Source organism: Lactuca serriola, chromosome 4, assembly GCF_051521515.1.
Source record: "Lactuca serriola cultivar US96UC23 chromosome 4, Lser_US96UC23_V15, whole genome shotgun sequence".
In the NCBI taxonomy this organism is placed as follows: Eukaryota; Viridiplantae; Streptophyta; class Magnoliopsida; order Asterales; family Asteraceae; genus Lactuca; species Lactuca serriola.
Genome location: NC_136411.1, coordinates 324,655,823 through 324,670,813, shown reverse-complemented (window position 1 = coordinate 324,670,813; position 14,991 = coordinate 324,655,823).

Sequence of the window (14,991 nt, the reverse complement as noted above, 5' to 3'; positions counted from 1 at the left end):
ACCATATTGACATAATCTGTAAGGAGGCAACTCTTGTTCAGAAGTGAAAGTCAAAATGGAATATGGAAATGTTTCAAAGTTAGAAATTATTCAATCTGTGTAAGATTAGGAAACTTAATGCAAGAAGGTTGTTTCCAAGGAGTTGATCTCCTTTGGAATACTCTGTAATGATTGTTGCCAAGTCTTTGTGAATTGGTACATAATCATTATAAGAGGATCGATGCATATAAGTTTAGAATCTAACAGATTTCCGTAAATGGCATGAATTTGGAATTCTTGCATTTGCGGTAGGGATTTTGGACTGTGAAATGAGAATCATTGGAGTTATGTTCAATTGATCTATTTCACAAAGTAAAGATCATAGACAAACATAGTATGCATACTTGGTGTGTGGCATGACTAGTGTTTAGAAATACATAGTGTACATGCTTGGAGCAATGGACAACTATTGTTTGAATTCAAGAATAAAGTTGATAGCTGAAACAATATACAATTAATAACGTGTAATCATATGGTGATAAATAAAAGGTGTTTTATTTATATTCATAAGTTCTAAGACCATATTGGATTCGATTATTATTGTGTTTCACTTTGCATGTTTTGACTTCCAGAATAACTAGGTCATTGTTCTGATTGACTAAGTTATTCAAACCATCCACAATCAGTCATATGTTGGAAGTAGATATAATTAAGACTGTCATGGGTTGGCTTGTAGAGGTCTAAGATGTTGGACAAAGGGCTACAACACTCATGAGTGCTCATAAGTTCTGAGTATTGGATTCAACCCGCGCTCATTGGTATCACTTCATGGATTTTTATCACGAGTGATCATGAGACGATAATATCTTATATTCTTCAAACCTATAGATATGAGCTGTTACTATGAGTTGATAGTACTTTGATTGCACGAAAACGCATTGGTAACTCGATGTTATAAAACGTGCCTTTGTGTATGATTCAACAAGTAGTAGAACAAGCCATATGAGTCTAAGTTTATCCATTCCTTTTATCTTCGGGATAAAAGTGATATATGTGGGCCCCTCGATGATTTGATGATGACAAATGGAAGTGCTCGACCGGGCCAGGACTGATTTGATTTGTTCAATTAGTCAATTGTCATAAATCGAAAATCAGGAAACAACAAATGGACAGAGAGAATGATTATAATCCATGTCTCAGTCCATATGATATCTATAATGGAGGAATATATGATCCCTTGTCTAATGGACAAGTCATTGACAAAGGTCAGAGTTCATCTACAAGGTCAAAGTTCGACAGAAGCTTTTGAGAGCTACGATTGCCAGTCGGTTCTTGAAGTCATACGCAATAATAGTTTTAGACTTATCCAAGTGGGAGACTGTTGGATTAATGTCTAAGTCCATAACTATAACTGGTAAGACTTGACCCGACCCGGCATGGTCCATTTGGGTTGCATGGCATCATACACTTGGATAGACTAAGTGAGAGAAATAAGACACTTATGGTTATTAATATATTATAAGTTCTAGTATATTAATAATAAGAATAATAATATTTAATTAGTATTGATCAAGAATTAATTTAGAATTAATTATGTGATCAAAAGAAGACTAATTAAATATATGGGTTGATTGTGTAAATCATCCATACTTATATAGTGGGCTAATGCTCCATGGATTATCTAGTTGGGTTGAACCCATAGGATACTCCATGGATGCTCCATGGAGGTTACATAACCCATGGGTCATAGAAATGAAAGGTCGTGACAATTGGGGCTTACATGGTGTAACCCTAATTGTAACACACTATATAAGCATCATATTATTCACCAAAATCGGACACCAGTGTGTGTAAAAGGAGGGCTAGCCAATTTCATGAGTTGTAGAATTCTCTCAAGTTATTCCAAGTGTATTTGGTGTTGTGTGAACCATTTGAGGTGTCACACTTGAGGCACTAGGCACTCAAGCTTCATGAAGACATTCTACATCAAAGAGGTATGTATTCTATCTTCTTATATTCATTGTTTTGTATGCTAGATTAGGATAATACCTTGGAAGTTCATATTTGCATGTATAATAGAGAAAACATAGATCCAAGGTATTTAGGGTTGCATGTACACTTAGGAGTGTTAGAATGCTCAAAACTCAATAGTTAGAGCACTGCATTTCTTTGCAAGGTCCATGGTGATGGAAGTTACATTTGTTGCACCTAGGAAGATTATCGGCATATTTTTTGTTGGTAAGGGGTTTGCAGGGACAACAGGGGTTACCGTGGCAGCATTTATCGCCACAAGTTGTTGTCTCTTTGAGGATTCTTGCGAAGCCCCGCTTTTTCCTCTTGTTCCACCCCTTTTTTCTTGTTGTTCTTATTGTTGTTGTCCTTTTGTGGCCCGGGTGTAGGGATTGTTGGATTCTGGTGTTTTCCGTGATCTATAAGAGATTGTGCCAGCTCTTTGGCGCTGTCGAAAGTAGCAGGCCTAGAAGCTAACACACTTGACTGGATCTGGGGCGACAGTCCCCAAATATATCTCTCTATTCTTTTTCTCTCTAGAGCAATCACGTCAGGGCATAGAATTTCCAGGTCACATAATCTATTAGTATAGGTTGATATGTCGGAACCAACCATTTCCAGACCCCAAAGTTCCTGCTCGAGTTTTTGAATTTCCCCTCGAGGACAGTACTCTCTCATCAGCATGGCCTTCAAGTTCTCCCAGCTAATAGAATTTGCCACCATAATAGTCAGAGACTTAACATGGCCATTCCACCAAGTTAACGCTCTGTCAGAAAAGGTACAAGTAGCAAACTTGACCTTGTTGCCCTCCGAGCAGGCGCAAATCTCAAAGGTTGCTTCTGTCTTTTCAAACCACTGCCTTAAGACCATAACCCCCACCAGTTCCATTGAAGTTTTGGGGTTTGGAATTCGTAAACTCCTTGTAGGTGCATTCGCGGGGATGCCCATGGCTCTCGCCATGGTGAGAAGGAGGTGCACCCGTTCCCGATCCACTAGGGATAGGAGTATTGATGGCTGACACGGCAGCTGCTATAGCTGTTGTGAAAGCTGCCTGGAGCATAGTAGCGTCGAAAGGAGGAGGTGGTTGAGGTGGTGGAGGAGGTGGTGGTATCGGAGTTTTGTTAATATTGTTACGCCTAGTACTTCTGCGAGGCGGCATCTTTTTAACTATACGTTTAAAATAGATGACAACACAGTAAGAATGAATGAATAATGAGAGTGACTCATGGACTAACTCTCCATAGTCCAATAGCACAAGTTAATAACACATCTGAATGAAGATGATAGTATTTGGATAATAAATTCCATATGATTAGATATCTGTCAATAATACTGGAATTACAGACGTAACAAGTTTGGGAAAAATGGCCAAGAAGTAGGCCTTACATCAACCAAGATAGGAAAATTTTGATAGAACTAAGATCGTATCAAGACCTAGTAGGTCTAAGATCTACAAAGATATGGAATTAGACCAGAGTTTCTACATAACTAGGTTATATCCAAAAGAGAAGTCGATAAGATTCTATCAGCGATGAGAACTCCTAAAATGAGTTCTTGATCCAGACAGTAGGCGTTCTATGTCCCTCATATGCCTGTCAGATCTTGCTTGTTGAGCTCGAAGTTCCCTGACTTCAGTTTGGGTTTCAGCAAGTTCTCTCTGTAGAGCTGCATTGCGGACCAGAGTCCTTTCCTAAGCAGACTCTAGTTGGCGAATGCGGACTGTGTTAACGCCAGAGTTGGCATCAATTTCCACGATTCGATTGATAGCTACTCGACCTTGTACATCATTTCGTGAGATCCTACGAACCATGATAGGTAGGACCCTATCAGCTAAACCCCCCTCAGTGAGGTTGTAGAAGCTTTTGTCTCCGTTGTAGGGGATAGGTTGACCCTGTTCCTGGCTCCATCTATTCAAGTTTGTGGCCCACAGAGGCATGGGTCCTGGAAATGTTGGGCGAGGGTTTGGGTTTTGAGTAGCTGGAGGTAGGTTGTTGACTTCAGGCTCCGAGTCAGAACTATCAAAGAAGCCTTCGGCATAGTGATCATCCAAAGGGATTTGGTGATCATCGTCTGGTTCTTCCTCTAGCCATCCAGCATTGCCTTGGTTTGGGAAGTACGGGTCGACGTGGGGATAGAATCCAGCCATGATATCTACGCGAGAAAAGGGATATAAGAATTAACTAAATAGACGAACTAACTAAGATAATTATAACATGACCTTTATCAGTTGCTTCAATACTTGTTTAGTGCATACCAATTATATGTAGTTAGGATAGGATAGACCTTCGAATAAGTGACCCTAACCCTAAGAGCCCAAACCAACGAGGACAGGACATAAGGCAAAGATCCACAGATTCTAAGTCTATGACATCCTTGTACATATAACCTTAGTGTATCCACTAAACAACTATTGACATATTAATAAAAATCTATTTAATTCTCAAATAAGTAATTACAGTAAGACCAAATACCCCTATGGTATTTCTTTGTGGTTATGTTGGTAAGTTTTTAGACTTTTTACCACATCAAAACCATTCGTGGGCACATGATAATCTCTCCTCGGACCAGCATAGTTGATCAGGCTATGCCACTCCCAAGACTGACCATACATTCCCAAGCTTACTTGTGATATTCAACAATCGTAATACTTTTGTTCTTGTCATTGTGACACTGGTTTTAGTATGAATGAAGGCACGTATACTTACTTAAATGTTTTATTATTTAAAAGTATAAACTCTTAGTCAGAGTGTTTTAATCCCAATGTATTTATAGTTAGTATATCTTTTATAGGTTGATATACTATATTCACTATAAACAAAGCTCTGATACCAATCTGTCACACCCCAAAACCAAGAACGGCGGAAACGTTCAGGGGTGGAGGACGTCATGTGAAGTATCATAATAGTGCAAAGTAGTAAACAAGCAACAACATCATCCATTGCATTAAAAGTAAAGTTTTAATACATGTGTGTTCTTTAATAGTAATAAGACACCAAAATATGTAATCAAAATAAAAGATGAGTCTTGTCTGTTCTCCGTCTTCTCAAAACCTGGTCATCGTACCTGTCTACTGGTGACCTGAGAATACAAGTTATTTTGAAAGTGTAGATCAGCATAAAGCTGGTGAATTCATAAGTATTTAAGTGTCATTACTCTGTTTTGGAAAGCTGTCATGAATGTCATGTAAATCTTTGAATGAAACATTTGATATAAGTGTGAAAACCCTAGAAAATCTCATATTTCCTACTAGTATAAAAGTAGTCTTCTACCAAGACCTGAATGTTTTGAAAGTAACAAAGATGGTTTTTCCCCTGCATGACTACTATTAACAATATATAGTCTACCTCATCGTTTATGTGAACGTATCAAAAAATAAAAGTAATAGGGAAAATATAAACATTTAAGTATTATCCTTTTGTACTAGGATAAACACGACATAGTAAATGCCAAGTAGTATTAGCCATAGGCATCCGTAGATGTGCATTGTCCTCTGTAGCTAACAGTAGGGCGTAGGAATGGTTAGTCCCGTAAAGGTAACTTTGTAAAGTATTAACCGTAGGCAACTGTAGATGTGCATTTACCTCTATTGCTAACAGTTGGGTTTCGGAATGGTTAGTCCCGTATAGTATCCTTTTGTACTAGGATAGACAGATCTAGTCTACATGTATAATATGTAATAGTATCTCATCATATAGCATCTAGGTAAAAGTATCCATGTAAGAGGATCCATGTAAGTGTATCTCTTCATATAGCATTTAGTATAGACTCATGAATGAACTGACTTTGGTGTATTTCCTTGTAATAGGAATAATGTTTTGTATCCCCTAAACTATCCCTATAATAGTTTACTGGAATGTAATAGATGTCCAAGAAAGTTTATACACCCTTGCTACCCAAGAGTGTGGGAAACTGCACGAAGATTGAATGCTCTCATATCGATACATACATACATATATATATATATATATGAACATAAGTGTATAGATATTGTTTTGATCATGAAGATGAAAGAGGTTTTGTAAAACATTTAAGGGTTTTGAACAAGAAATAACAATGACTTGATGTCATTTTATAAAACATTTCAAAAGTATTTCATTTGATAACAAAGTATTTTAAGACAGAAAACCATTTCATGTATCACATTTTGAAGTATGTGAAATCAGTTGGTTGAAAACACAGTTATAAATCACATGCGATTGAATCTATAACATGTTGTTTTCTACTTGTATCCCCCCCCCCCCCATTAAAGCATTTAAAATCATTTAAAAAACTGATTAAGGGGTATGAACTCACCTGTAGTTGGTGGTTTGGATGAACGGATAAGGTAGGATGCTAGGTGTCAAGTGAAGACTTGTACACGCACAATGATCCTAATTAACATATAAATTCACATATATGTATCCAATTAGTCTCTAAACAACTAATAAACAAAGTTAAGACATCCTAGGACATGCTAAACACCTTATATAAGTGTTATAAGTCCCAAGGATTGCATCTAAGTGGTTGTAGGACAAAGTTATTGGGTTTAGGGTTAAAAAGAACCCCATCCTTAAGTTTACAGTTTTGTGACCTCAACTGAATGAGATTACGGTCGTAAACCCTTGAGTTTACGGCCGTAAGCTCATACTCCTTTGACCATTTGTTGATTTGAAGCCTTATAAGTCCTTTGAAGTGTTTCCACTTGAAGTATAAGCCTAAGGAAGAAGTTAGGGCACCCTTTCCCTCCTTTGAGGGGTTTACGGCCCTAAGACCATTTCCCTTTGGGTTTACGGTCGTAAACCCTCATGGGCCATGGTATTTTTGTGTTTTCAAGTCCGATACACATTAAGGTATGAGTCTAGACTAGTTTCACAAGGGAAGGAAGGGACTAGGGCACACTTTTGGCCCCTAAAGAATGGTTTACGGTCCAAGGTGTTCTTCAGCCGTAAACACCTTTGATCTTGGTGTTTCCTCATGATTTCTTTATGGATAGACGTATAATAAGCTCTATGATACTCTAAGATAGAAGCACTTACAATATAGAAGCTTGAAATGAGCCAAAAGTCCAAGAACACTAGTGTGTGTTCTTGGTGAATCTTGAAGAATCAACCTTTTGGAACAGTTTCACGGATGGATGTGTGTTAAAACACTAGATTAGGTGATATACTAACTTGAAAGGGCTAAAAACACTTACTAGATCAAAGATCTTGAATAAAAACCCGAAGATACTTGAGAGAGAATTGGATTTTGGATCTTGAGTTTGTGAAAAAGTGTAAATAATGACTAAGTGTCATATATATACCCCCTTTTAGGGTTTATCACCGTAAACACCTTTGTTTAGGCCGTAAACTCCAATGTATGGAATGTTATTGTTGCACAATAAACCCTAGGGCATCCTCTCTCCTGGTATCTCCTAAAGTGTTAATCATAGAATACTCAAACTTATTCCAAAAAGTATGAAAATTAAAAGTAACTGTTCTGAATTCTATTGACTTGATATGTTGTACAGAAAGGAAATTTCGGGTTGTCACACATACCTCCTTGGTACACTTAGCGTGCTTAAACGTGCCAGAAACTAATCGGGGACCTCAACCTACTATGTTGCGCGTTCTTAGGATTACGTCCAACGTAAGTCCCAGACTTCTCTTTTCTCTATTTCTGGTCTGAATATGTTAAGTCATGGGCTCATATCACATATCTAGGCTCTCTACTGCCTCTTAAGTCATAAAGTCAAAACCTTTAAGCCTTTGTGTGGCTATAAAGGTCACCAACCACTTCCAACATATAACATCTTTCCACATTAAGCCCTAATCTCATGCATGACTTAGTCTCAACGTCCAAGATTGGATTTTTTATGAACCCACAACGCATAATACACTGAAGTAAGGCAGATTCTAGCTTATGGAGGCCATTTGCTCAAAAACTCTCCATCTTGGGACCAAAAACCGTAAAAAATTGGTCCAAGAAGCACACAACCATAATAACAAGGAAAGTTCTGAGCTTTTTACCTCCAAGTGAAGCTTCTCCCTCTGTAGAACCCAGATCCAAGCTTGCACTCCAACTTCTAGTCTTCATAAGAATCTCCTCTTCTTCTTTACTAACACACAAAGGCACTTTTAGCTCCAAAAACACTCACACCAGCTTAGAACGAAGGTTGGCTCTCTTTTAGGGTTTCACTCACTCAAATGGTGGCTGAGGATAATGCCATAGCCTTCTTTATATAGGGCTCAAGTCTGAATTAGGGTTTTGCATCTGGCCGGTTACGCCCAGCGTAACTTTGGTACGCCCAACGTACTTCATGGAGTTCGCGTTTATTATAAGCAAATAAGTACGCGTAACGTACTTCTTCAGTACGCGCAGCGTACTTCTTCAGTACGCCCAGCGTACTCCTTTGCAAAATTTTCCATTTAGGGGCTTCTCTTGACAATTTGGAGAAGAGGAAGGGTTAAACAGTTATACCCAATTTCTGGGAAGTTACAATTCTCCCCCACTTGCATTAGATTTTGCCCTCGAAATCGCTCCTTACCATACATAGATCGAACCCAACTACCCGAGTTGCACTACCGTAAGTCCTTAAACCATGCAACAGTCACTTCCATAGATACTCAATCTCACCAGGGTCTCTTGACCCGAAAGGGCAGACCCAACTATCGTTGTCGTACTCAATCTGAATCTTTAGAGTTTGAAAACTCTTGCGGTCTATCTCCTTGCCAGATCACACTCGAATCATCATCCTGTTAACCGCCCGCTGACTAACAGACTCTAAGAATACTCTTCCAATCCCGATTCCCTGCTCGACCCCAATCGCAATTTTGGAAGGAAAGAAAGATCATAGTCTCCCCTTTCTCCAAGACCTACTGCAAGCGCCAACATCAGGATTCATCAGAGGGGATGAACCCAAAACTCTAATCTTAAACACCAGAACATGATCATGCTCGCCTGGGAATATTCTCTGACTTTTATTAACCCAATAGATGAACCTCATGCTCACCCATCCCATAACCAAAAAGGTTTCACCGATTCCCATCTTATAACAACTGTCTCAACTCTTAGTGACGCACAAGCCACGCAGTTCTCTTTCCCTCAAGCGAACACTACACTCTAATGAAGATTGGATCACTCCTAAACTCTGTCGATTACTGCGTAATAGCTCCGTGCATCACGCTGCACCTCCCAAACCAAGGCACTGACCTACTCAGGTCTAAGACATCAGATGACGAACAATACCCCTCACATGGAACCCACCTGCGATTCCAGAATCTCTTCTTGTCTATACACCACCCGGACTCAACTCAACTTGAGAGTTTGGTCCGACCCGAAGTTTGAACCATTTTTCCCAAGGACCCACTCCACTCATGACTCGTGACCCGCAACCCATGCGTACTTCACTTATCCAATTCCTTTGGATTGCGATGTCTACACCTTACTCAGAATATATCGATTCCTGATCATTGAGGAGACCCCGGTCTTGCCCCTGGTCCGACCACCAGGCTACCAAAAACTCATAAATTAGAGCTACTCAAGCCTAAGACTCTTCTGTGTCATGCTCTGATCAAGAGTGCTTCATCGTAACAACCTCTCGCTAAATAGTGCGTACTACGGCTCTACCTAGCATCACGACACCCTCCTCTCTGACTAGTGAGTACTACGGCTCCCCGTAGCATCACAACACCCTCACTCTCACTAGTGAGTACTACGGCTCCCCGTAGCATCATAACACACTCTCTCTGACTAGTGAGTACTACGGCTCCCCGTAGCATCACAACACCCTCCCTCTGACTAGTGAGCACAACGGATCCCCATAGCATCACAACACCCTATCTGTTTGGCGAATATCATGGATTTCCGTAGTATTGCCATACCTTCTTGCTATCTGGTGGATACTACAGCTCCCCGTAGTATCACCACACCCCTTTTCACTAACTCATTGAAATGCAGCTCTTCACAGTTTCACACTACTAACTCTTAACACTTCACAATCTCATCCTCAAATCGACGCCACGCTGTGATCATTACTCATGCTCTGCGAACCATCCATAGATAGGTGCATGCACCCACCCGGATTATGCACCATGATAACTTGACGAAAATCGTCATAACAAAACACATTTCCTTGCTGCAATCCATTGTCTTAGATAATCCACTTGTTATCTCAAATCGCGACCCCAAAATTATCCAAAATCCAAGACATTAAATTTGGATACCTCGATACACCACCCTAGAACCTCACGATATCTCGCCTCAGCCACTGATCTTCCTGATATACAACCCGAAATTCAGAATATTCCAAATTCTCACTTTGAAATATGGAGGGGTCGTCATCGGCCCAGAACATATTGATGGCAATCCGAAACTTCTTCCTATTTTTCTCATACCCATGCCAGAATACTCATAATGACTCTGAGATTGGTTGACTAATCAACTCCTGCCCTTCCCAAACGGCATAGCAGCCTAACATTGAACCAGCATTCCTCAACCAACGAACTACCCTACGAGCCAACCACCTTGATTTCATCATTATAACCTCAAAGAATTTCCTATCCACAAAAAGGTCTCCGACCAAAGGTCACTTTCCGTGGAGCCAATTAGCCTTTACCAACATATTCCTCCTGCATTATCTCACTCTGTACCTCACTACAAACACCAATAACCCTGATCACCTGAATCCACACCGCAGGTCTCTATATCCAGATCTCTAACCGATCTCGGACAGATCTCTGATCCTCTCAACAAAATACTCGGTCCTCCCCCACTTAGGGTTTGAACCATAACCAATTGGTGCACCAACACTTTATCCCATAGAATGTCTCCACCAGTAACATCGCACCCAATCCCGCAGGGTGCTACGCCAAGCTCGATGATCTCCACAACAGAGATCAAATAACTCCAAATACCTAAATCTCATAGGCAATCCTCAGAGCTTGCCATCATGACCGCCTCTAGTCATTCAGAATCTCACATCATACCCTCACTGGACCTCTCAAACGTCCAGTATTAACCCTGACTCCTAATCTAGAAATAATGAACTATCATACTCCTCATCCTCGACTCCTCGTCCTACGCTCCGACACATCCCTTATCATAAGAGCAGAAACCACATTTCCACTCTCTATACACATCAAATACAATAAGAGTCACCACCCTGATATACTCCTCTTGATTGTCCAACACTGCAGCTAACACATGCGCTACTATACTCCAATAGGGTGTATCTTGGTCCTCGACCACCTCAGTCTCCACTGACAACCTGCTCCAGCTATATCATTCCCTCGCGACAGACCTACTGCTAGATACTCTGATTGAAGATCACCATCAGTGCGATCCCACAAGGCTCACCCCCAACTCAGAAATCGAAATCTCAACACCTTATCATGTCTCCCTCTGGGAACAGAAATAGCACCACTCGGGTCACAGAAGGTGACATCTCTACTATCGGTCGGTTACCCAGTTCAGACTGTATTCTTTCATAACGCACTGACCCTACTCATCTCTGAGTCTTGCGACTCTATTGGCACATCACCAACAATCCCTCAGAGCTAACTCGATTTCCCTATCAATGGATGCTCCACTAAAACTCGTTCATCCTGGCCTTCTGGACCATATTATATCTCATCAGATCATAGATTAACCCAAACACGATAGGATAACTGGAAAAAGCACAAACACTATCCGCTACGAAGCATGGTACTCGAACCATGACATCACCTCTCGCTTTGCTGCCGATCATGGTACCCAAACCATGACATCACCTCTCGTTCTGCTACTGATCATGGTACTCGAACCATGAGATCACCTCTCGTTCTACTACTGATCATGGTAGTCGAACCATGACATCACCGCTCGTTCTGCTACTGATCATGGTACTCGAACCATGACATCACCTCTCGTTCTGCTACTCAAAATGTCTGGAATACTCCCTGTATCGAGTATGGTTCCTCTGCTTTCAGTAGTACGAGCCCATACTACTTTCCATATCTACCCATACTCTCTACACGGACCATCCCAGATCCCCTGAGTAGCTGCTCAACATTCTCAACACACGTGCTCGCTCCCCAGAAAAATGCCCTACTATGCCAGCGTACTCATCTGACTAAGGCCACTTCCTAGGCTTCTCCTAGGTTCTCAGAATTCTCCGCCATCAGCTGCTGAGAAACTCCTATGATGCCAGTCATCTACCTCCTGAATATCGTCACATTCACTTGGTAGCTGACTCCCATCATCGGGAGCTCCACAAAGCACGAAGCAAGTAGCATTCGGGCATCGAATAAACACATATAATCCGCTCTAGGTGATAACTCCCTAGCTCTACTCATACTCAAATCGTATCACCAAACTCTACAACTCTTCCCCCACCGGTATCTAGCTACTCTCCCGGTAGACTTCACAATTGCTCATCTAGGTATCTCTCCTAGATTACTCCTCTACCCAAATCCCTCTCTACATAGGATTCCTGCTGGATACTCTTACTCAACACATACTCGAAAGTGCATCCCAGATGACAGCAACTCCTAGGCTAAGGCATCACAAATCAGGTCACTCTAGTCCTAAAATATGAAATACCTAGCCTATCTCTCGCATGCATAATATCTCATAACATACTCCCTCCGTCCCATATTAATAGTCCATGTTTCCTTTTTGGTTTGTCCCAAAATAATTGCCTACTTCTAAAAATAAATATGTCTTTTACCATAATACCCCTCATTATTAGTTAAATTACCATAAAATTAAATACAACTACCATAGAATTAAATGCAACATAAGGGTAAGACTGTCATTTAATTTAATAAAGTTAATGGTAATTAATGTTTTCTTAAACTGTGTGTTTTTTTTCGGTGGACTATTATTTTGGGACAGAGGGAGTATTTCATAACACAAAAGCAATGGCATTTTGGGAAATCACCGTTCGGGTTCTGGCTGATTGTACACACTGCTCCTTCCCACTTTCTATTAGAAACTCTTGCTTGTTTTTAGAAAAATCATTTATTTTCAAAATTTTCTCATTTCCTCACTTTGAGTCGAGATATATCTGAAGGCACATCCGAATCCCTCAAACCTGGCTCTAATACCAACTTGTAACACTGTAAATTTCAAAACAATTTTTCTTTTGAAAACGTATAATTCTCAATACATATTTAAAAAAACGTCATCTATTAAAATCACAAAACATAGCTCCATGTTTAATAAAATGGTAATCCAGGATCCTCCTAACTCTTTATCTGGTGTGTACAATCAAGTCGGTGCCGTCCTGCGATCCTGAGAAGAAAACCTGAAACACATAACACATGACACGATAAGCACGAAGCTTAGTGAGTTCCCCAAAATACCACATATAATACATATTAGCCACTCGAGGCTATAACTCTGTGGACCCTCTGGTCCTAAATTTGTAGACCCTCTGGTCCTAACTCTGTGAACCTTCCGGTTCTAACTCTATAAACTCTGGAACATACACAGCATAAATCACATAGAAATAATACAGTACATCACAATCACATAAATAGCATACAAAATACTCTGTCATTTAACTCTAGTTACCACTCTAGGTAAAGTATAGTGAGAAGACTCACCTCGGATGAAGAATAGCTCCTACAATCACTGATGCGGGGGAGCCGTAGCATTCACTAGCAGTGCAGAGTGTTGTAATACTGTGGGGGTGTCGTAGCGTTCATGGATTCTTTCAGGTGATTTGGACTAGGGCAGGCTAATTCACAGGGTTGTGGGGGAGCGACAGCTTAGTTAGGATCAGGACCAGAGGTGATTGACCGATCAGTTATTCAGGGGCAGGCCCGGATGGTTATGGGAATTTAGGATGGAACCGATAGAGATTGTTGAGCTAAGGGTTGGACCTTATGATACAGAATCTTGTTGTCGAGCAGTGCAAGTTTCTGTAGGGCTACGGCTGGCTAGCCCTGTTATTGGATCTCATAAGAACCTGGTGGTTGGACCGGGTGCGAGACTGGAATTCTCAGGGAATCGGCTAAGGGTATTTATTAATCGGTTGAGTAAAGGATGATAGGAAGTCATGGTACATTATGCAAATACCGATTCGAGGATCTTTGGATAGGACCAGAGTAACAATTTGGATTTGGATAGGAACCCGAATCAAAATTTGTGCAGGATCTTATTTCAGTGAGAGGGAATTTGGGAGCATAAGGATGCCAAGGGCTTCAAATGCAGGATACCAAGGTAATCTATGGGTTTTGTTCGATGGTTGTTTAAGCCATCATGATGTGTCTCGGGCTGGTTTCATCAGTATTGGATCCAAGACATGATGGAATCAAAAAATGGTAGGACGAGAGAGACTGGGAATGACGAAAGACTACCGTATTTAGGTAACGCACACTATTGTATTGGATTCAGTGGCGACAGGTTGTCAGCCTATATCGATCGGATGGATCAATGGATTGAAGGAGATAAGGCAGTTATGGTTAGACGAGGTATCCGTCGGAGGTCGCAGGGAACTGCTGAGGGTGTTTTTGGCTCAGAAATCGGGTATGTGTGCGGTGTTCTGGGTAGTTGGTAGACAGGTTGGGACCAGGGAGGTCCCTAGGTGTTCTCCAGGAAAGCATCCATATGGCAGCAAGAGGAGTAGAAGTGACTTCGGTGATTCGGGGTCCATATGTGGAATTGTTGGTTATTCGTTAGTCGCAGTTGACCTGTGATTTTTTTCTTCAAGAAGCCTCAAGGTATTATGTGTTGGATTAGGTGTCTAAGCCCATAACTATTATTGGTATGTATTCGACCCGAGAATAGCATGGTCCATTTGGGTTGCATATCATCAGGACAATTTGTTAGGATGGACTTTTGAGAGAAGAGGTTATATATGATTTATTAATATATTATAAGTTCTAATATATTAATATGAAATCATATGTTTTAATTAGTATTGATCAAGAATTAACTTGGAATTAATTTAGTGATCAAAAGAGACTAATTAAAACTATGGGGACTAATTATGGTAATTAGTTATATTAATATGTGTTGGGCTTATGATCCATGTTGGACCAAGTTTATGTATGGATA